General features: G+C 46.5%; 1 protein-coding gene across 6 annotated transcripts in view; it reads left to right on the top strand.

Moving 5' to 3' along the window:
* The window catches only part of LOC138581113 (uncharacterized), a 399,583-nt gene that overhangs the window by 90,287 nt on the left and 284,166 nt on the right, over positions 1–25,130 (top strand). The window lies entirely within an intron of this gene.

The following is a 25,130-nucleotide window of genomic DNA, read 5'->3' as shown; positions in this document are numbered from 1 at the left end:
ATGAGGCCACGTAACATCCTATAAGGCGTTCTAAATAACTCCAAATCCACTGGGAAAGTCAAGGGATCCCTTGGAGCCAGTGTGTGCAGTGTGAAGAACGGTAAGGAGGAAGCCCTGGAGGAACTCTGGCGATTGAGACCCACATTGACGGTATCGGGTAATAATATCCCCATACATAATGTCGCCATATATAATGTCGCCAGGAAAAGCGATTGGCGACAATATATGGTGACATTACGTACGGGGACGGGTTGCGGGGATGTCCCCTGCTCCCCTTTAAAAAAAAAAAAAAAAAAAGAACATTCAGGGGTTGCGGGTGTGTCCCCCGCATGTTCAATGTATTAATGTCTCTGCAAAAAACAGTGACTTTTTTGTCAGGAGACATTTTTGTGGGGACATTATTAGATGGAACCCCCCACCCTCCAATGAAGTGCAGAGGCCCACAGCTGTGTGGAGGTGGTTTCCGGCAGGAACACTTTGGAGAAGCGGGAGCAGTGTCGAAAAAGCAACCAAGCTGACTGAAGATGAATCAATCTACACCGAGACATCAGAGCCCATAAAGAAGGGCGGTCCATCCTCCCGGGACCCTTAGGTGCAGCGTGGCAACTTCGGCAGTGAGTGAGAATATTAGGAGGAGGACAGGGCAAGACAAGAGCCTGTAGCAGTCAGTGCGGTGGTAGATGACTGCCTTTTTGTCCCCTTGGCCCTCTTCCCTGGCACCCTCCTGAAGGGGGTCTGCACTTGCGGTACCGGACTGAGCCCGCAGTAGTTTGGGTCCAGCATTGAGAGTTCTGGTGACCTGGTTGGCGGTCCCCTCGAAGTGAGTCTTGAGAGGGAACACTATCATATATAAGGAGGCAGGCGAAGCATGGCACCCCACTAAGGGAAAGAGGCAACATCATGGTCATATGATCCGGACCCTGACACTAGCTAAAAGAGGCATAAAGCGTGGCCCTGCTTAGCATAGAGGGTAGTGTGAGCTTCTACGCAACCTGAGACAGTAGGGACATGGGCAAAGAAAAAAACTAAAAGGCGAGTCTGCATGCCAAGATAGCCCTGTACACTACATCCACACCTGGAGGTAGAGTGACACCGGAGATGGGGGCAGGGATGGGGGTCACGGCAATGGGATGAACAGCTGCTGAGGCAATCGATGCAGGAGATTCTGAAAGCAATCCAGGAAGCCAAAACCGCACTGGAACAGAAGATTGATGCGATTGGATCTGAAGTCAGACTGTTGAGAGAGGATCTACAGAAGGTCTCGTCTAGAGTAGGAGAGGTAGAGACGAGAATATCAGAGATGGAGGACTCAGTCACACTGTTGAGAGAGGATCTACAGAAGGTCTCGTGTAGAGTAGGAGAGGTAGAGACGAGAATATCAGAGATGGAGGACTCAGTCACACCCATGGGGAAGGATATTCAGGATCTAGGGAACAGGAGAAAGACCCTGGAAGAACAGGTGTAGGGCGCGGAAGGCAAGGCCCGTCGCAGCAACATTAGAATAGTGGGTTTGCCTAAAGGTCAGAGGGACCATCAATGTAGCTCAACCTCAACGGATGGTTTAAAGAATGGGTGGGTCTTCCTGGACTGTCCAAAGTCATTCAAGTAGTGAAGGGAAGGCTGAGAGAACGGGAACTAAAATATGCCATGCTTTTCCCTGCTACCCTTCGAGTGGCTAACCCCAGGGAGGGAGATTTTTCACGGACCCCCACAGAGGCTTGGGACTGGATGGATGCACAATGGCAGCAGCTTAGGGATAAGACCCAAGAGTCCAGCAAGGGCAGAGAATTAAAGAAGGGAAAAATCATGGGGGGGGGGGACGTGTAAAAAAACAGTGTAACAAATAACTGCAGATCAGCGGTTTAGATGAAAAGGCATGAACAACCAAGAAGATGATTCTGGCAGCCGACTTGGTCAGAGCAAGCAAATAAGGACACTCGCACCCCTAAATGTAAGGTTTTCTGCTCATCTCAGGGGAGGCGTGCAGGGATGATGAAGACACATGCTTCTGATGATGTTTTTGGTGAAGGCTGGAGTCCTGCAGAAATGAATCCCTCTCACCAGACGCCACGCTGCCCATTATAATAGAACCTGGGTTGTGTGACACCCAAAATAAGACTCTGTGCAGAGATGGGAAAAAACCTTAAATGGGGGGAAAAATACACTGTTGAATGTAGATGTCCAAGATCCAAAAATAATGTTTTGCAGATGAGTAGATTCAGGATACGTACAATGGGTAAACAAGGAAGTAGTGAAGTCCAAAGTCTGCAGAGAGGATGAAGCAGGAAACGTGTCCTGAATGATGATGGCAGTGAGTGAGGTAGTTGTAGGAGTCCCAAAAGGCATGCAAACTAACCACGAAGAAAGCAGGATCAGGAATCCAAAGTAAGATGAAATACACAGCCGGCAGCAGCAGAAACAGAATCGGGTAGGTAAGCGACACTGCAGTGTAAAGTGGGAATGGATGAAGTAGGTGGGAAAATGGAAGCAAAGAGGAGGGAAAAAGCAGAAGTGCATAATGGTGATGATGAGTAAAGCGAGCCAGGAACATAGGCAAAGCAACAAAGGTAAGGGAAAACTAGGAAAGCAGAGTCGTGGAATACAAAGAAACGCTGGGCTAAGGGCTACGCACAAATACCTTAGCATTGAGACGCGCTGCGTGTACATGGCTGGATTGTTTGTAGCCAGCGCGAATAACGTTGCCATGGAAATGTGGGTTCCACTGAGAACAGGAACCACAGAACCAGGAAGAAAATGGTATCCCAGAATTGACATGCACAGCGGCAACCATCTTACCAGGAGAATGCAAGACGTTCTCTTCAATGGAAAACGCCACCTATGCCATAAAGACCAAGATGGGCGAATCATGACAGCATGCCCCCGGTTTGCCAGGGTGAAGACGATGGAATTGGCGAAGAAACTGTGGTGCATGCATAAAGAACTGAGGTTCCCATGATCTATCTGAAGGGGGTATCCCTTCCATTCCACCAGGTACTGTAGACCGCCTCTCCAAAACCGGGAGTCCCAAATGCTGACTACTTCATGTTCAGGTGATGAATCAAGAACAACCGGTACAGGAGGTAATCGTCCTGGAGTAGAAAGTTGATTGTCGAAGCGCATTGTGCTTAGGCGCTTTGTGGATGAACCTTCATATCATATCATATCATATCATATCATATCACTATGCTTACTCTCTACCCTACGCCTTCACACAATTAGAGTACAGCTACTCCCCCCGATAAATTCGGCCTAGCTGCTCAAATACAAACACTACCCCATGAACACCTCATCACCCTGATAAAATGCCCCCCTGCACTCCTTGGTGACGCTTTATACCGCTGTCTCACTGTACCTCTTGCCCCTTCTTGCTTCCTGTTTGCCCCTATCCCGCCCCCCTCGATGTTGCTGTGCACCCTGCCCCTCCGGTCTCCATGTACCAATCCCAGGCATGCACTCCTGTCTGTGCCTTAGCACGTACACGGTCTGGGTTGTCAAGACCGAGTACAGTAGCTAGTCTTCACATTCGTGCTGCTCATGGCCTATGGGAGTGCCTTTGCGTTCTCCCTTGTTCCCCCCTTGTCATCTAGCACTTTGAAGTGCACTGTGCTTAGTCGCTTTATGGATGAACCATCATGTCACATAATATCACTCCGTTCACTCTCTACTCTACACCATCACACAATTAGAATACAGCTATACCCCTCGATTAAATTCGGCTTAGCTGCTCACATACACACACTACCCCATGAACAACCCATCACTCTAATAAAACGCAGCTATATCCATGACAAACCGGCCAGCTGCACACATAAGCGCCCTACAGGCCTAACGAAGCCAGAACCAAGTCTGGGTGTCCAGCCACCACACTGCACACATTCAACTGATAACATCACCATCACACCTAACACTAGGATGCAGCTACCACCAGGCAATTACATCAGCTGCTCACATTACTGGTGCACCCACGCACCCTACGACACTTACTCTCTCTACTGACCTGGACTTCGGTCCCTAAGGGCAACCCACCAGTGCTTTGAGGTCATACGAATGATATATAGAGCGCTATATAAATGCCAAATAACATAACATACCATAGAGAGGCTTCAGAAATGAAACATAAAAAACCGGATGAATCGGGTTCCAAGAAGGAGGCAACTGGGGATGAAAAGAAACTGGGTTAACCCCATGTACGATCTGAAAGGGACCAAAGACCATCAGAGCCAATTTAGAGGGACAAAAATGACGAGGTAAGTACTTAGATGAAAGCCATACCTGGTGACCCACGGAATAAATTGGAGCAGGTTCCCTCTTGCTGTCTGCAAATCTTTTTTTTGCTTCCTAAGCCTGAGAGAGAGAACGCATAGCATTATTTTGAAAGGAATGGAGACTGGAGATCCAGTGTTCCACTGAAAGAATATTGGACTGTTCTTTAGGGTTAGAAGGAAAGACGGCTGTTTAGAATCCGTAGGAACACATTTATTTACTGTACTTGGTGGAAGAATGTGTTGTGTTGTTATAGGAAAATTCAGCAGAAGGGAGTAAAGTGACCCAATCATCATGTACCTGTGTAGAAAAACAACATAAACACTGTTCAAGGGTCTGGTTGATTCTTTCAGTGATCCCGTTGCTTTGAGGATGATACCCTGATAATGGTGCTCTTTTTATTCCTGTTTTGCGACATAACTCTGACCAAAATCTTGACTCGTACTGGGAACCACGATCAGAGATTAAGGTTTTTGTTAGCCCATGCAGCCTGAATATGTCCATAAAGAAAACATGAGTCATTTGCTGTGCATTAGGCAGCTTCTGTAGTGGTGAAAAATGTGCCATTCTTGAAAACACATCTACAGTGACCATTATCAATGTACAACCTCTGGAGGGGTGGTAGTTCTACAATAAAATCTGTGGAGATAACTTCCCATGGCCTAATTGGCGCAGTGTGTTGATTGAAGTACCGCAGGTTTTCCTTTTAATGGCTTTGTTTGGCCACATAAAAAACAGTTTTTCATGTGTTGCAGAACAGACCTCTTAAATGAGGACCACCACAATTGACGCTGTACGTAACTCCTCTATGATCATCTGCAAAAGAGTCATGGCAGCTCCGTAATATGTGGATGCTCGTCCTCTCTGAGGAGATGAACAGACGATGTTCTTTGAATAGAGAACCATGCCTTTTAGCTAGTTGCCAAGGATTGGACTAGGCTCGATGTAAATATTCCAGTGAATTAATCGTATCTTGTTTAATCTGTGTCAAAAAGGAATCCACAAAAAAGATATGTCTTGTCCTGTAGAACTATATTGTAAGTTATACTAAAGGGGCTTTCCAGATTATGTTGCTGAGAAAGAGCATCCTCTATACAATTTTCTGTTCCAGGGATATACGTGAGACTGCATTGGTAATGAGCAAAAAAGAAGGCCCATCTAGCCTGCCAACTATTGCGACATTCTAGGGATTGTAGAGCTTGCAAATGATCTGTTCTTATTAGAGATGGAAATGATGAGCCCAAAAGGAGATGACGCCACTCCAAACAGGCATGACATATATCTTGGAATTCCTTTTCGATCACTGAATAATGGCATTCACTTTATTTCAAAGTTCTGGAAAGGTAGGCAATAGGATGTCCTTCATTGTCTTCTTGTAGTTGTTTTAGGACTGCACCTATAGCTTTTTCTGATGCATTTCTTTCAACTATGAAGGGTTCATTCACGTCTTTTTGTCACAATATCAATTCTTCTGTGAACAATTGTTTCAGGGAACAAAAGGCTGTTTCTGTTGCATCACTCCACTGAAAAGACACCCTTTTTTGAGCAGACTGGTTATTGGCATAACAAGTTCAGATACATTTGGAATGAACTTTCTGTAAAGGTTTGCTAAACTCCAAAACGCTTGGATATTTTTTACGCAGGTGGGCGTAGGCCAGTTCAACGTTTTTGTACGTGATTTTGCCGCCTGATTTTACATTGTGGGACTTTTCATCGCCACCCTTTCATTGCCAACATTTTTATTTTGTATTTATTATTTTTTTTACGGGGGGCTGCGCCCCCCGATCCCCTTTACTTAAATAAACATACCCCAACCCGCACAAACACCCCCCCCTAAAAAAATGTTAAAAAAACAAAAATTTGGCGATGAAAGGGTCGGCGATGAAAAGTCCCACGATGTAAATACAGGCGACGAAACGCGTGTATACCCATTTCAACACCGCTGTTATTTTCTTTGGATCAATCGCAATCCCACTAGGTGGTATAATGTAGCCCAGAAAAGATATATATTGTTGTTTAAAAAGACATTTTTCTGGCTTACCCAAAAGATGAGTTTTGCATAATCTAGCCAGGACTTGATTTACATGGTCTTGTTGAAGATGTGTATCCAGGGAGTAAATCAAAATATCGTCTAAATAGACAATAACAAAATAAAAGAGCATATCCGAAAAACACTTGTTCCATAAATCTCTGGAAGATGGGCGAGGCAGTCATGAGACCAAATGGCATCATAAGATACTCAAAATGCCCAAAAGGTATTCTAAAGGCAGTCTTCCACTCATCTGTTTATTCATGGGTAAGTTCACAATTAAGATTTCATATCATGTTTTAAGTGACCCACAACCTCGTGGGTCCTTGGTTGTCTCCCCAGAATATGAGTAAAGGTCGATACACACACTAGCCACTCCTTAGGGCTCGGATAGGATGATTGGGAGTTCCCTCAGGTGCCTGACGTGGAACAGACTCCTTGATAAAATCAAGATGGGCCTGATGATGACCTACCTGAATGAAAAGAAGGCATTGTGAAAAACAAGAGTGTGTTTCACAGCCTGGTCCCCGGGGATCCGTATTCAGGTGGCCAGGGAAAGGCCATCACTTTTGGATTCCGACCCTGGTGCTGGACAAGCTTAGAGGTTCCTCAGGGAGTGGGGGTGAAGCACCTGATAGTGAGACATGGTATCCCCTTTTCCCTTGACCCATCTGACCCATTACCTGCTTATTTTATGGGAAACTACAACACCCATAATTCCTCCCCACTTCACATTGACAACACAACTGAGCCTAGGAAGATGAGGAATGAGGCCAAGAGGATTACCTCTACTGACTTGCAATGGTTCTGTCCCTCTAATGAGATCAGACAGAGTCAGGCACGATATGCGAATCAGATACACCTGTGACTTGTTAACACTCCTTGTCAAGATAAAAGGTGGCACGCACAGACACGCTCGGAGCGAGGCTGTATCCAAGAAGGAACAGCTCTTTCGGGGCTGAGGGGCACCAGGCTATGGAAGTTGGAAGGCCAAGGGGTTGATCGGCTGCTACAGAGAACGAGAGAGAGCCTGGCGAGAATTCCATCTTTTTGGGAAATCATAAAGGTTCCACAACCGAAAACCAGTGAGCAGAGAAGAGAAACCTTCAAAGTGCTTCCACGAGTTGAAGTTTGTGCGTGTGCCGATAAAACGCGTAATGAAGGGAACAATGATTCAATGTTAAGAAAAGTGTACAAAGTAGCAGAGTGGTCCTGCGAAGCGGAATCGCACATTTGAAAGTCTCTGTGAAATGTTTTGAAAGCTTGAAACGAAGGCAAGAAAGAAACTGCGATCCCGAACAAGAGTTGAGTAATTGAAAATAAATTTATATGAACTTTGAAGGATGCAAAGAAGACAAATTAACTTTGAAAGATCCCAAGAAGGCAAATTAACTTTGAAAGATGCCATGAGGGATAAAGCAAAACTCCAATTACCAAGGAGTGTTGGTGTGGTGAAGATTGTTGATTGTCAAATTGTTTAAAAGGAGGTTGAAGTGGTCACGCATAGGACTACGTAAAATCCTTGCAGTGTCAAAAGTCTTCGACAGTAAAAGAGAAAGACTGGCTCGAGCCCAGCAGAGGGAAGCCTGTGTTGAATAGTGGCAAAGTGAAAGCCAAGAGAAGAACTGTGTATTTGTGGTAAGCCGGACAACGCTTAGAGAATTTATTAGACTGTCAAAAGCTTGACGTCCAAGCCTGATCTGTTGAATTGTACCAGCAAGCCAGAGTGTGCAAGACTGACAGAACTGTCCCATCCACCTATCCTTTCTAAGAAACTCTCGAGACCCTGTGCTTCTGAACGTGGGGAAGGGAGTTGTTACCTAAGCCATACTGACATTTCTTTTAAGACACTACTTTTCCTTTTTGTAGTCCCTTTACACATTTGTCATTTGAGAAGGAGCGCAAGGTTAGGTTTTCTAAGTATCAGCCTTTTTATTTTGACTAGACTGACTTGGGCTCGTTTGTTGTTTATTTTATTGTCGAGATTACTCCCATTTCAGAGTTCGGTCTAGTTAGAAATTTCCCCAACCCCAGTAAACTACAAAATGAAGGTTTTTTAAACTTGCATCTTTTGTGTCTGTGTCTGCTGTGGATACCATGCCTTCGTCACAGCAGATATAGTCCTCCTACAGGAGAAGTACATTATAGGTACGGCATGTTCCTTCCTGGGAAGGACTCATTATAAAGTGGTGGAACAAGCAGGGTACTTCAGGGGATCAAGAGGTGTTCCCATTCTGATTAAAAGAAATCTCCATCTTTTTATTGGGAGGGTGGAAAGGGGCAGGGATGGGAGATATGTTCTGATCATTGGAACCCACGCCACAGACCATCCAGGTGGAACTGCTGAATTCTGTGCAGACACTTCTGACGAAATTTGGGGCAGACATGACAGTGGTGGGAGGAGACTTCAACGATACGGTACAACCAGAGAAGGACAGATTATTATACACTGGGAGGCAGGACTCCCCTTGGTCGTAACTGTATACATTCAGTCAGTCAATGGGATCTACACCCACAGGAACAAAGTTTCTCTTTTTATTCGAATGCACACAAGTAATTCTCACGATTAGACTACTTTTTCCTCCCAAGAGTGTTCATGTGAAGAGTCAAGAAAGCTGAATATTTGGCGAGAGGCATTTCAGACCACGACCCCGTATACAAAAAGATCTAGGGCAGGGAATCACAGCAAGGGGGGATGAGAATTAATGCCTATTATGTAAGTAACCCCATGATTATGGAAAAGTTGAAGCGGGGCAAAGACGAATATTGGGTACAGAGGATAAGGCAAGCTGCCATTGAGAGTGATTTTTTTTTTTTAATGAAACAGAATTAGTAGAGGCTGTTATAAGGCTCTATGGAAGGAGGTTGTGTGCCTGGGTCAAGTTCATGGCCTTTTCAAAGTGAGTTCCCCAGTCACTGACTCCCCACATGTGCACAGATGCCATCAATGGTACCACTCTTTATCACCCACTGCCTCCCAGTACATTTGCTGGCCATGGTTCACTCTCTTCTGTTGCAGGACTACCAGAGTGCAACTGGTAGCAAATAAGAAAATCTGATCCAGAGCCATGAGAACAGTTGGGTTCTCAGTTCAAAATGCCTGCAGCCAGAGATTGCACAGAATGTAAACGCTCCAACTCCTGAAGAAAGCCACAGGGAGAATAAGCAGCCTGATCTCTTCACTGCTATGTCATCAGAGACTGTTTCCAAAACCGTTTTGGAAAAGGGTGAGGGGCTTCAAGGTTTTTGTAAAGCCTCTCACCTGAGTAACCCAGCCCTGGTGGAAAAGACGGGCATAGATTGGTTCCAAAGGTCAGCTGTGCACTGCAGCCAATTTAAGGGGGAGACCAAACCAGCTGGACCACAGTATAAAAGGAGACAGAAGGATAGGCCACGTGTGGGCTGCAGGGGTAAGGCCGGGCACTGTATAGGTGGCCGAAGAGACCAGGTGGAGGAGTGGGAGAAGAGAGTTGTAGTCAGGGGTGAGGAGGTGTGGGAGACTGGTGTCATGAGAGGTTTGGAGAGGGGTGTAGAGTCAGGTGAGAAGAGTGGGAGAAGGACGGTGAGCGCAGGAGAGGGCATGAGAGAGAGATGATGAAGGAAGACCTGGGGGAGTAGAAAGCGCAAGGAGAGACAGTGGGATAAAGAAAAAGGAATGGTAGGAGGTGATAAGATCAGGGAACGGAGTAAAGTGAGCGACTGAGGGTAGACTTTTCTAAAAGGCCACATTCACAATCCTGGGGAGCATTAGGATAGGGAATGACTAGAAAATTCCTAGATGGAGCCAGCTAGATAAGGCTGTTGCCTTTAGTCCCTCATTACCATGTAGACATAGATAGTAGGTTTTACCAATCGTTAGTAGGGAACCCTGGGATTTAGGAATGCCTGGGCTAGGAAGGGAAAGCCTAAAGAAGACCAGAGGGATCCCCATTATCATATTTTCCAACACATTCTCTAGCCTAGTGCATTACATTGAACAGGTGTCTATCACACATTAAACAACCTGAATATCATAACAATAAATAAGCTGCACAATTTCTGTTGTTAAAAAAACCTTGAATTCTCTTGTTGAGTCCACAAATTCGAAAGGCCACCTGTGACATTAGACAATCTAATGGGTTATCTCATCCATCACATTTTAGGGTAGTGTGGAAGACCACAATCGGAGATCAAAATGTTGTGTTTGAAAGTCAACAGCACTTTGCCGTTTTAACCAGTGGGCTAGCTCTCTTTCACCTCTCCTATGGCATCCCGGTTTCCACCATCTGGGATCTCCGGTGAGGTCAAATTGGTTTCTGGAGCCAGCAGTTCAGAAAGAAGAAATAACTCTGGCCAGACAAGTGGCTTGGAAGGCATGGTCCCGACAGACAGTGGTACCACTATTACAGGTATGCCAGGCACGTTCAGGGACTGACCCCCCCAAATCCCCTCACTCTGCCTCTGAGGTAGAATGGGCTCTGGCATATGCTCGTTTAGTCCACCAACCCAATTTTGGGAGAGGTCTCTGCCCCCCCTCCCTACCACCCATGCGGCAGGGTCAAGCCTCAGACCCCATTGCATACCTCCAGTCCTTCTTCTAAGTGCCCCTCTTCTTTCTTGCTAGCAGTTTGGGGATATCTTGACATCAACATTCTATGTTTTCTACCTGCCCTCTACTGCATTTGGAAAGACTATTGTTGTGAAGTCTGAAACATCCTAAAAAGTCTAGGGTTGTTTTTTTTTGCGGGTCATCCATAATAGGAGTGCATGATTCGTGACCAGCTTAAACTTTCCCCCAGCCAGGTAAATATTTCAGGCTATGGACTGCCCATTTTACTGCCAGGCATTCTAGTTCTACAATAGGATAACTACGTTCCCAAGGAAATAACTTCTGGCTGATATACAAGATAGGTTTTTCCTCACCTCTTTTACTTGTAAACTAGGCAAATCAGGGAAGCGTCTATGAGTAGTACACATTCTTAGAAGAAATCTGATGTAATCAGCCTGGGGCTATTACAGAGCTTCATCTTAAGTTGTGTTAATACCTGTGGGGCTGTGCAGCACAAAAAAATTGGATTTTTTTGTTTAGCTTGTCTGTTAGTTGCACTGTAATTGTGGAAACATTTGGAACAAGGTGTTGGTAGTATCCCAACAACCCAAGGAAAGCCCTAATGTCCTTTTTGGTCCATGGGTGGGAGTCACTCTGGACAGTCTTGACCTAGTTCGTACAGGGTGGTAGAAGTCCATTCCCCATCTGCAATCAAATATACTTTACGGAATTCTGTGCCAGATGGCATGTGGCGTTATTGGCAGTGGGACTGGCTTTTCTTAAACGATTAAACACTTTATCAAGAGGTTTTCTATAGTCTTTTCTGGATTCACTAAGCACCACAATGCCATTCAAGTATGCCCTAGCAAATCCTCGCCATGGTTATAGGACTTGATCCAAGAGGTATCGAAATCGGTCTGGGCCCCTAGCAAACTGAAGGGGCAACACCACCAAGTGACAGAGTCCATCCTTGGTGTAAAAAAGCAGTTTTGTTCTTGGCCTCAGGACCCAGTGGTACTTGCGAGTTGCCTTTCGTTAGATCCAAGGTGGAGATTAAATTGGTATGGCGCAAAGATTCGACTAGCTCATCAATTCAAGGTATGGGATAAGCATTGAACTCTGATACCTCTTTCATTTTTCTGAAGTCTATGCAGAATCGCCAACTTTGGTCAGCCTTCGGTACTAGCACTATTGGTGTGGACAGCTGCTGGTGATCTTTCATTTACCACCAGGTCCAACATTCTTTCTACCTCTCTTGTACTATTTTCCTTCTTGCTTCTGGCAGTCGTTGGGACTTTATTCGAATTACCCTTCCGGATGGTGCTTTGATCTTGTGAAAGAATCCTTGTATTCCGCTGGGTTTTTCCCACAAGACTTTGAGGTAGGACTCTATAAATTCTGCCTAGTCCTTGTTGGTCTGCAGCAAGAGACCCTTAGGAATCCTCACCCCATGTACCTCTATGGGTAGTGGATTTTCCCTGGTGGTGTTCTCATATAGGACTAGCAGGAGTGGAATACTCTTCTCCTTCCAGGTTTTAAGTTTATTAATGTGATACATTGGGATGGCTTCCCCTGGTCAGATTTTTGGACTCTATACGTTAGCTGTGAGACCACTTCAGCAGTGACGTATGGGCCATGCCATCTAGCCAACAGCTTATTCTGGGTTTTGGAAACGAGGACCATCACCTAGTCCCCCACGTTAAAACTTCAGCTTCACCTTCTGATTAAAAGATTTTTCTTGTCGGACCTGTGAGGCCTGGAGATGTGATTTCACCACAGCGAAAACATTCTCTATATGCTCTTGTGTTTTGTCTGAAGGGGTAGGCACTTGTATGCCAGTTTACTGAACTTCCCACTCTTCTTACATGTCTAATAGGTTCCGTGGATTCTGCCCACACACCAACTGGAAGGGTGAAAATCCTCTAAACACTTATGGGGTCATCCAGACGTGGTGAAAAAGGACCCAGTGTATCAAGTCATCCCAAATCTTTTATTTCCCTTTGACTAGTTTGCTCAGGATCCTTTTCAAGGTCTGATCGAATCTTTCCACTGGTCTGTCAGTCTGGAGATGCCACACTGACCTGGGTAAGGTCTTGATCTTAATGAGTTCTTCCATCACTCCCTTTAATCTTGACATAAAATTGCAGCTTTGATTGGTAAAGATCTCCTGAGAGAATCCCATCTGGGTGAAAAGGCGATCGACTCCTTTCAGATTGCTTTTTTGGTATTTTCCCTCAACTGGAAGACCTCGAGGTAGGGGGTGGCACTGTCCATGATGACTTGAATGTACTTTTTTCCTGCTCAAGAGGGTTCAAGAGGACCCAAAATATCCATATCAATTTGGTGGAATGGCACTTCGATTATAGGTAGTGTGAGAAACCTGAAGGTGTGTCACCCACTAGTCCCCGGGGATCTGTCATCCAGGTGGCCAGGACACGGCCATCGCTTTTGGATCCAGTTCCTGGTGGACTAGTGCAGGAGGATCACCGGGGTGAGGGGTCTTCGGGGAGTGTTAGTGGGACGCCGGATGGTGAGCCGCATCCTCCTTTGCCCTATAACACCTTTACCCCATCCTACTAGGTAGGATATTTAGGAATTCTACCTTCAGCCCCCTTTTGCAACACAAACACTTTCTCATGGACAGCCCGCTATGAGAGAAAACAGACGTAACACCCGAGCAGTATACCTGACATGTCCCAATACAATGGTCAGACAATTACTGGCCATCACACACACATGACTTCCATTAAGCTTCCCCACACGGATAAAATGCGGAGCACGAGAGCACACTCTGAATGAGGCAAAGCACATGAGGAAACAGCAGTTTCGAGATGGCAACTGAACTAGAGAGGAAAGACGGCAAAACAGAAGGGGATCGCAAGTAGGGAAGTTTCCTTGACCTTTTAGACAAAGAACCATTACTTTACAGAAACTTTGAGAATAGAAAGTGTACGACCAGGAAACCAGGCTGAAGAATCCTGCAGTGTGTATCTGAGATACCCGTGGCCCTCCTGCGTCAATAATGAAGGCGGGGAGAATCACCAGCAGTCGTGCTACCATCCTTGGCTCCAAGAACAAAGCAGCGTCAGTGAAATCGACACAGCTGGTGAGTTGGGGGGACCGATACAAGACTGGTCTGTGTTGAAGCCAAGGTTGCAAGCAGCAACATTGTATGGTGAGTGTTGTAATGAAAATTGTTAAAATGTGTGTGATAAAAGACGCAAATGAAGTTGAACTGCTGATGAATGACTGAACTTTAAAAGCAAGATACAATACCTTTGATAGACTGGTCCGGCACCGCGTGGGTGCTCAATGGAAGGTCTCTGTAAGGTATCCAGCTGAGAAGTGGCAAAAGTGAACGGTTTTATCAAAAGGGGAACGAGTAATTGTGAATCGACGTGGTCGTGCAACGGGTCAAGCAATATCCTGGGCACAGTCGAAAGTCTTCGATTTTGATGAAGTAGATAAAGTTTGGAAATGTAGAAAAGTTTGGTCTGAGCCCTGCAGAGGGGGACCCGGTGTGAACAGTACATCGCCTGAGAAGTTGTATATGTGAAATCCTAACAAGAAAGGAACTTTAATGTTTGTAGTGTTGTCCAGACCCTCTGAAATAAGAGACTTTGAATGGCAAAGAGACTTTGGCACAGAAGGCCATGATGTTGAAGTTTTTAAAATGTATCCTTATGCTAGAGAAGTCAGAGAGTGTGCTAAGCTTGAGTGTGCTGCCTTGTCCCGTGCTGAAAACGCGGGGAAGGGAAGCCAATGGCTTGACTATCCTGATGTATAATTTCTTGAACGATTTCCTTTTGCATAACCACACTATTTGTATTTAGAAGTGAGGATTGACAATAGGTTTATTAGTATAGGCCCTTTTATTTTGACAGACTTAAGTAGGACTGCTTTATTGTTATTTGATGGTCGTAGCTTGCTCCCATCTTTATATTTAGAATTAGATAGGCGTTTTTCAAACCCAATTGAAGTTCAATAAACACCCTTGAACTGTGGTCACTTGTGTCTTGCTGTTATGCTCGCTACCCCTAACCCTCATAGGCAAGTCACTGGAGCCAGGTTATGATCTCCCACTGTGGCCTCAAAGGCCTTGCCATCTCAACAAAGACTCTCCTGGAGTCAGACCTGGCGCCTTTGGCGCCAGGCTCATACTCAATGTGAAGATAACATGGGGGCCTGGACTTCTTAATGGGCTTCGTTCAACATGGATTCTCCCACATAGCTCAGTTCCAAGAACTGTGCTATGCAGTCTAGTGTTTTGGGTGTGGTCGGGCCTTGGGATAGCTGGGGCTATATAAGCCACGCCCAGGCAGAGGAACACGCTTCGCGTTACTCTGCGGTTAGCAGCGTGACGCTCACTGTGTCAATTCGGTCTCCTGAGTTCCTTGCCTGCCTTATTCTGGAGCAGCGCACCTGAAAGAACAAGAACATTATTAATACGACACTTACCTGTGAGTAGTGTCCTGTCTTCGATCCATCACTTACCCGGTCCAGAGAACACAAGCATCTTGGCGCCGCATCCTTCTCTGGAACACCGCAACCTGAAAAGAAGAGAGCGAAAATAGCGTTAGTAAGCGTTTACTTATTCCAATTCAAGAACAGCAAAAACGATAAGACTCTTACCTGATTCAAGTGTCTCTCGGTCAGCATCCATTCCGGAACATCACAGCAACTTACAAGAAAGAGGGGAGACACAGGTTAGCACAAGAAAAGACAAGGTAGCGCCGCGCACTGCGCTTTTGCTCTCCGCCTTGTGCTCTCTCGGTCAGCATCCATTCCGGAACATCACAGCGACCTACAAGAGGGGAGAGACAGTTTAGCACAAGAAAAGACGAGATAGCGCCGCGCTTTGCGCATTCACTCACCGCCTCGTCATCAACTCCAATCAGCACGACAACGCCAATAATCTCTTCCCACACCTAGAGGAAGAAGAAGAGACATTACCAAAAAGAAAAAGACAAGGGACAAAAGAGAGAAAGAAGAGACAGAATATCAAGACTATAAAACCGCAAAACCTACCTTAACGAGCTGGAGTCACAGCCGGTCTGGACTCTAACAGGGCCCGCACCAGTGAAGCAACTAGGTCGCGACACGCCCGCACCAGAGAAGCAGGATGTAGAGTGCATCGTACAAAATGCAAGCTGAGGAAAAGATCTAAGGGAAGGTTTGGTTTTCAAGGGAGGCGGGAGCCAATCAGCAAGAGACAGTTAAGACTTGAATCCGATATTCCTGTATTGCAGGCCCAATCCTCAGCTGAACCAATATCCAGGGAGAGGTTTGAGAGTTCGAGTGGTCCAACCAGCCCGTGGATATCAGGTGAGCGTTACAGAATGCAAAGCCTTCATACCACTATCCACTTGGACGTCATGGAAACATCATCAGTAACCGACCAATTAGCTCAGAAGCTGGGGCAGTTACGTGCTAAAGTACATTCAGCCATGCAAGAGACCAACGCCCTGAGGAGGGAATTGATATTTACTAAAGAACGTCCTGACGAATTGAGCAGGCAACTACTCCAATCACAGGCAGGACAGCCCCCACTGCCTGGTAGCATTTCATCAGTGCCAACACCATCAGCCAGTCCTGTACAGATAACCCTTCCAGGGGCAGTTCCTTTAGCTCCAACTGAACGATTTACGGAGATCCCAAGAAGTATGCAATGTTCATGAACCAGTGCCGTCCTCATTTCCTTTGTAGACCTGGGGCCTTTCCTAACAACCAGTCACGGGTAGCTTTTGTTTTATCTTATTTGAATGGCAGTGCTGCGGATTGGTCTGTACCATTTGTCAGTCAGGATGATCCTCTGCTACATGACTTCAGGGGTTTTCAACAAGAGATGGAGAAACTCTTGCTCGTCGTACCCATGGACAGGCATTAGACAACAAACTTTTGTCCCTTCGTCAAGGAAATCAAGACTTGTTAACATATATAGCAACCTTCAACAGACTCGTGGTTGAAGCAGGGTGGCCTGAAGAGAAAAGAACCACGTTATTCCATCGGGGTCTGCGGGGTGAGCTAAAGGACGTTCTTGCTCAAGTGCTTGATCCACCAAAAGACTGTGCAGAGTTTATTAATCTTGTTGTTCAGCTAGATCATAGGTTGCAAGAACGAAGAGCAGATCGGATTAGACTGGACACCCGTGCTATGTATGTTCGGTCAAAGGACAATGTCCCACGTTCAGCAGAAAATATGGCGGAACCGATGCAAATCGGAGGGGTAAGGGCCCCTTTAACTAAAGCTGAAAGAGACAAGAGAAGGCAACAGCAGCTATGTTTATACTGCAGAAAATCAGGCCATTTCCTTAGAGTGTCCAGTGAAACCAGTGAAACCACCAAGGAGAACCATTGGGGCCACAGAGAAAGAAGATAACGACAAGGAGTCGGAAAACTACCAAGCCCGGTCCGTTTGTCGAACGAGGAAGGTGAACCATAGACCTCCCACTTTGCGTTACCTGTGATTTTGATCAATCACCACCAACCGTCTCGGATGCATGCCGTAGGAGCATACATAGATAGCGGTGCAGTTGGGAATTACATGGACCAAGATCTCGCAGCAAAGATGGAGCTTCCCTTATGGCTAAAGTCGACTACTGAAAAGGTCACCACCGTTGATGGTACGGAAATAGCTTCCGGTCCAGTAACCCAATGTACAGCAGCATTAACCCTTCTGTGCCAGGATGGACACCGGTAATCTATTGCTTTCGACCTCATCAAGGCGCCTCAGTTTCGGTTCATTTTAGGGATGCCGTGGTTGGTAGCTCACAATCCTCAAATAGATTGACGTGCAAAGAAGTTGACCTTTTCAGACAGTTGTGTTCTCACTTGCTAACACAGAGAAAAGCAGCAAACAGATACAAATACATCTGCTCATGGGACAGCTGCGATAGTCCTGGGTGTAACTGGTACCCTACCAAGCGAATACCAAGACTTTCAAGATGTATTTCAGAAAGAACAAGCTAATACCTTACCCCCGCACATGCTATATGACTGTCAGATCGACCTTGTACCCGATGCACAAATCCCTTGTGGTCAAATCTATGCACTCATTGAACCAGAAAACCACCATTTGAAATCTTATTTAGATCAATACCTGGCAAATGGTTTTATCCACCCATCTAAATCACCAGAAGCCTCTCCTCTATTCTTCGTACCAAAGAAGGAAGGAGATTTGAGGACTTGCATCGACTACCACGCATTAAACCAAATCACTGTAAAGAATCGCTACCCGCTGCCTCTTATTCCGGAACTGTTAGATCAAGTCAAAGACGCCCAGATCTATATGAAATTGGACCTTTATGGGGGCGTACCATCTCGTTCGATTAAAAAAAGGGGACAAATGGAAAACCGCCTTTTGCACCAAATATGGCCTCTACGAATGCCAGGTAATGCCCTTTGGTCTTTGCAATGCTCCTGCTGCATTCCAGTACTTCATGAACGATTTCTTAAGGGAATTAATCAACGTTTGTGCCCTGGTCTACATTGATGATATCTTAGTATATTCTGCTTCAAAAGAGGTCCACGTCAAGCATGTTCGCTCTGTTCTTGCAAAACTCTGCCAACATCAACTATATGCTAAACTTGAAAAATGTTAATTTCATGTCACCGAAGTTGAGTCCGTCGGTTTTGTTCTCACTCCAAAAGGAATCCGAATGGATTTGCACAAGGTAGATGCCATTCTTAATTGGCCGTCGCCAACTTTTCTCAAAGAAATCCAGAGCATGCTGGGTTTTGCAAACTTTTACCGCCAATTCAACCCAGGTTTTTCTCAAATAGTGCATCCGATCACATCATTATTAAGAAAAAACAATAAGAAATTCCAATGGACAAAAGTAGTAGAAAAGGCCTTTCAGGAACTCAAAAAGAGGTTCACCTCTGCCCCGATTCTACGGCATCCTCGCCCGGATCTCCCTTACGTGGTGGAAACGGATGCCTCAAGCATGGCAATGGGAGCTGTTCTTTCGCAAAGGGACCTCGAAACTGGTCAGTTGCATCCTGTAGCCTTCTGGTCACGTAAGTTCTCACCCCCGAGCTCAACTACATTATCACGGACAAAGAACCTCTAGCCATTAAATCAGCCTTTAAGGCCTGGCGACATTATCTCCTAGGTGCCAGACATACAATCACTGTAATAACTGACCATCAAAACCTACAATATTTAAAAACAGCGAAGGCTCGATCTTCGCATCAACTACGCTGGGCCCTCTTCTTCGCAGAATACGACTACTTGATCACGTTTCGACCAGGAGTCAGAAACGGAAAGTCTGATGCCCTTTCCCGCATGGGTATTGATGAGAAGGTATACACGACCCCAGATCCAGTGGCCATTATTCCGAGTGACAAACTCCTAGGCCTTACAGCAACATTGACTCAGAGTGAACTCCAGAATAAGATTCAACTCTTGATGAGTCCCAAGCTATTACAAGAATGGAGTATACACGGAGAACATCACACAGTCAAAGATCAACTATCATATTTCAGGTACCGTTTATACCTGCCAAGTAAAGAATTACAAGAACAAGTCATCTCTGGCTATCACGACTCCTTAAATGAAGGTCATCCTGGAATTGCTAATACACTAGCCAAAGTAAAACGAAACTACTGGTGGCCCACTTGGCGCAAAGACGTTATTCAATTTATCCTATCCTGCGGGTGTGTGCACAAAATAAATCGCCGAAGCAAAACCCAGCTGGTCTCCTTCAACCATTGGAAATTCCACCTGCACCCTGGCATACGCGGTCTCTCGACTTCATCACAGATTTACCTCTCAGTCAAGGATTCAACACCATTATAGTGGTTGTAGACTTATTTTCGAAAATGGCACATTTCGTTCCTTTTAAAGGTGTCCGAAATGCATCTAGCCCGGCAAAGGTATTCCTTGAACATATCGTACGGCTACATGGGTTTCCTTCAGTCCTAATCTCAGACCGAGGTAGTCAATTTGTGTCTAACTTCTGGAGGAACTGCTGTTCTATGGCCCAAATCGATATTCGATTATCCACAAGTCACCATCACCAAATGGATGACCAGACAGAAAGATCGAACCAGACACTCAAGCAATATCTACGCTGTATGCTACATCAAGTGGAAGGAAGTTGGAAGTACTTGTTATGGATAGCAGAATATGCCTATAATAACTCTTTACACACCAGCACTGGGCAGACTCCTTTGTATCCCATATATGGTTGACATCAACGCACTTCTGAACTAGATGTTCCAACTACCCTGGAAATGCCAGCAATTAAAACCTTACACACAACCATTCCTCAAGCCTTCAAAAAGGCAGTTGAACATTTACTCAAAGCTAAGAACAGACAAAAGAAATTCTCCGACCAGCATCGTAGAAAGGCTCCTGATTACCAAGTTGGGGATGAAGTCTGGTTCGCGTCCAAACATGTGCCCATAAAAGGAACCCAAACCTTTCGCCCATGATATCTAGGACGTTTCACCATCGGATCTGTAATAAATCCAGCAGCTGTTAAGCTAGCCTTACCATCAAATATGCACATTTATCATGTGTTCACGTATCTCTTCTGAAACCAGTCCAACCTGGAACCCGTGTTACAACACCACCAAAACCAGAAGTGGTCAACAGAGAACCGGAGTTTGAGGTTACAGACATCCTAGATTCAAAATAGACCAGATCTAAGTTATACTATTTAGTAGATTGGAAGGAGTATGGCCCGCAGGACAGAACGTGTGAACCTTGTGAGTACATCCATGCGCCACGCTTGATAAAACGGTTCCATCAGAGTCATCCAACCAAACCAGGGCCGGGCAGAAGAACTACCATGAGAGGGGCCTTGGTGGGGAATGCTGTCATGATCCCTACCCCTAACCCTCATAGGAAAGTCACTGGAGCCAGGTTACATACTCCCACTATGACCTCAAATGTCTTGCCATCTCATCAAAGACTCTCCTGGAGTCACTCCTGGCGCCGTTGGCGCCAGGCTCATACTCAATGTGAAGATAACATGGGGGCCTGGACTTCTTAATGGGCTTTGTTCAACATGGAGGCTCCCACATAGCTCAGTTCCAAGAACTGTGCTATGCGGTCTAGTGTTTTGGGTGTGGTCGGGCCTTGGGATACCTTGGGCTATATAAGCCACGCCCAGGCAGAGGAACACGCTTCGTGTTACTCTGCGGTTAGCAGCGTGACACTCACTGTGTCAGTTCGGTCTCCTGAGTTCCTTGCCTGCCTTATCCTGGAGCTGCGCACCTGAAAGAAAAAGAACATTGTTAATACGACACTTACCTGTTGTCATGTCCTCCATCCGACCCACCAGTGATCCCAGTTCCCCCTCGGCCCGGATTCACCCCCCCACTTACCCTCCGGGGCTCACTTTGGCGGTCCAGACCGGCTTGCACACAGCTACAGCAGCAGCTTCACGCTACTACTCCACAGTCACGACTGCGACCATTTATTCATTGGCAGCTGCCGTGGAGATTAAGCCATCAAAAGATCAGGTTCGCTTCTTTGCATCGTGCTGCTGGCGCTATCCGATCGCGTGACCTAAACTTGCAGTCATGTGACCGGAACTCGCGATCACGTGACCTGGATTCACGATCACGTGGTCAGGAATCAAACGGTACTTAAGCAGTGGAGTACTTCAGTACTGCGCTTCAAAGCTGTTTTCTCGGAGACCCTGTTTGGCCTGCGTTTTGTCACCTTGTGTTTTGTTTGATCTTGGACCCGGCTAACTCTTTTTGGAACTCTTTTGGATCACGTTATATCTGTGTTTTTGGCTTGGACTGATACTCTTGGCTCTTGACCTCGGACGTTGTCACGGACTTCTCTTTGGATCCCGCTCTTCATTGTTTCATCAGCTTGGACTGCTACACTTGGCTCTAGACCCTGGATTGTTGTCACGGACTTCTTGTGGATTACCCCTCTCCAAAGAATCTGGAACACTGTATGAACTACGCCTCATCACCACCCTTACCTGCAATTTGGTTCAGCCCGGCTTCCAGGTCTTCTTCAGGTGGGATCTGGTGTGACTACCAGTCAGTGCCTCCTACCCGGGACCATTTGCCATCTTGAGCCCCGGAATCCCTTCAGCTACCAATTCCTGGTAAGATCCTTCCTGTTTATTGGTTACCCGTGCTTTACCCTGCTTGCTTGGTACTTAACTCTGCTTTCCTTTACAGCTTCCGTGGGGCTTCCAGTACTTCGCGGTCCCGGATTCTTCTCCACCCGTGGCCTCAAAGGTTGTATAGGGAGTGAATTTATCATTCTCCCTGTGCGGCACTTGGGGACGGAGGTCTCACATATCTGCACGACATTCAAGTTACAACAGTCTGTGAAGCCTTGTCGTGTCAGGTATGGAGGGTACCGCGGAGGACCCCATGGCTGCTATAATCCAAACAATCACGGTATTACGGGCCGACATGGTCGCTGCCAACACAGCAATCCACCAACGCCTTGATTTGTTGCAGAGTGCCCAACATCCCTTGCCTGCGGACCCGGAGCTTGGAGACGCCGCTCCGGTTCCTGCGCCACCTCCTCTTGTAACCCCGGCTCCGACTGCCTCCACGACCCTCCCCTTTGTTCTGCCATCTCCATTTCCATTGGCAGCCCCAGAAAGGTTCCATGGAGACCCCAGAAAGTTCAGGACTTTCCTTAATCAATGCAAACTACATTTTCTATGCCGGCCTCTTGCTTTCCCAGATCCCACCACTAAGGCGGCCTTCACCCTGTCACACCTAGCAGGTACAGCTGCGGCATGTGCAAACCCCCTATTAGAAAATGACCACCCCGCTCTCTATGATTTCGACCAACTGGTATCAGAGATGTCACGAGTATTTGACACTAGGTATAAAGCGCAGTCTCATGATTTAGAGTTACTCGAGCTTACCCAGGGTAGGGGGTCCCTGATTGATTACATCACCCGATTTAACCAATTGGCGGCCGAAACATCATGGCCAGAAAGTAAGAAGGCAGTGGTCTTCTACAGAGGATTAAGTAATCCCATGAAGGATGCATTAGCTGTGGTCCCGTCCCTGCCCGTCCAATTCCCGGCCCTTGTGGATCTGACCCTTCAAGTTGACGCACAACGTTCTGAACGGAGAGCTGAGGCTGGATTTTCCCATTCCACAGGTCCTGCCATATCTTCGTCCACCTCAGACACCATAGGGGAGCCTATGCAGATTGGAGGTATCAGGAGCCCCATCACGTCTAGGGAGAGGGAACGTAGAAGAGCAGAGAATGCTTGTTTTTACTGTGGGTTGGGTGGCCACTTCGTGAAAGAATGTCCCCGAAGACCGAAACCCAAGAACCCAAGAACCGGTAGAATTAGACCCATCCGAGTACAAGCCACTTTGCAGCCCACACCCAGCATCACCCATCCTGTAGTGATCACCCTTGATTCAGGGGCCTCCGGGAACTACATTGATATCACTTTAGCCCGAGCCTTAAACCTGCCCCTGGTTAACAAAAATCAACCCGAACTGGTACAAGCAGTTGATGGGACGGAACTCGCGTCTGGACCCATCAGACAACAAACAGCACCACTCATACTGACGATCCAGTCCGTTCACAAGGAAACCATACACTTCGACTTGATAGCCATGCCCCAGTTCGGTGTTATACTAGGAATGCCATGGTTGCGGGATCACAATCCACATATTGATTGGGGTTTGGGTCACGTGCATTTTGAATCCGAACTATGTCAGAACTTTTGTCTCCCCATGAATGGAGAGGAGAACACGCCTGCATCAGTGTTGGGCGCTATTGCCCGGCTCAGTATCACAGAAAACAGGGCATCCTCTGATCCGCATGTGGTGGGTTTAGTCAACACAAACATCCCTGCGGAGTACCAGGACTATGCTCCGGTATTCGATCAAGGCTCTTCTGAAACCCTACCTCCACACGGTCCCTATGATTGCCTGATTGATCTGACCCCCGGGGCTTCCATACCCTCAGATCGTATCTACTCCCTGTCACAGTCTGAAGATCAAGCCCTCAAAGAATACATAGACAAGTCTTTGCGCCTAGGTCACATACGCCCCTCCACGTCTTCAGCTGCCAGCCCGATCTTTTTCGTGCCCAAAAAAGAAGGCAATCTACGTCCTTGTGTGGACTACCGCAGGCTCATTGCCGTTACCACTAAGAATCGGTACCCGATACCTCTTATCACTCCGCTATTGGACCGATTGACACACGCCTCTATCTACTCCAAGTTGGATTTGAGAGGTGCCTACAACCTTGTCCGCATTCGTAAGGGGGACAAATGGAAGACCGCATTCTGTACACGATACGGCCTTTTTGAATATTTGGTAATGCCTTTCGGACTATGCAACGCCCCAGCCACCTTCCAACACTTTATGAATGATGTGTTCTATGACATTTTGGACATCTACGTGGTTGTGTATCTTGACGATATCCTCATCTTTTCCCATACCCTAGAAGAACATGTGCAGCATGTTCGAGAAGTATTGTCCCGGCTACAAAAACACTCGCTTTATGCGAAACCTGAGAAATGCCAATTTCATGTGACCAATATCGAGTTCCTGGGGTTCAACATCACTCCCGGTGGCTTGGCGATGAATTATTCCAAGGTTAGAGCGATTCTAGAATGGCCGACCCCGCAGACCCTGAAGGCATTACAGTTGTTTCTTGGTTTCGCCAACTTCTACCGGCGTTTTATCTCTGGCTTCTCCTCCATTGTATCACCCCTCACCTCCCTCACTAGTCCACATGTTCCTTTCAAATGGCTGGAGATACATCAGCAGGCTTTTGAAAATCTAAAAAATGCCTTCACCACTGCCCCTGTACTCCAGCATCCTGACCCTGACCTACCTTTTATTGTCGAGGCAGATGCCTCCTCTTTTGCGTTAGGGGCAGTCTTGTCACAAGTATGTTCCGCTACAGGACATTTACACCCTGTGGCCTTCCATTCCCGCAAATTCAACTCTGCAGAAGTCCACTATACTGTTACTGAGAAGGAGCTTCTGGCAGTGATGGATGCTTTTCGCACTTGGCGTCACCATCTGTTGGGGGCCAAACACAAGATCACTGTGTTTACAGATCACCGGAATTTACAGGACCTGGCCTCCCTGAAATGTGTGAACAGCAGGCAGGTCAGGTGGCACTTGTTTTTTGCAGCCTTCGACTTTCAAATTAAACACTGTTCTGGTTTGACGCACGGTAAAGCCGATGCCTTGTCTCGTTCCCCGGGGGGGTTTCGCTACCTATCTTTCCCGACACTCTCTTGTCTCATGAGAACGTTGTATGCACATGTACACCTCCGTTAGCATTGTTGGACGCAATCCGTATTTGTGCCCAGCAGCATCCCGAGCAGCTGTC

This window comes from Ambystoma mexicanum, chromosome 3p (assembly GCF_040938575.1).
Source record: "Ambystoma mexicanum isolate Mex_15411 chromosome 3p, UKY_AmexF1_1, whole genome shotgun sequence".
Taxonomy (NCBI): Eukaryota; Metazoa; Chordata; class Amphibia; order Caudata; family Ambystomatidae; genus Ambystoma; species Ambystoma mexicanum.
This window is presented reverse-complemented; position numbering and strand designations above follow the sequence as displayed.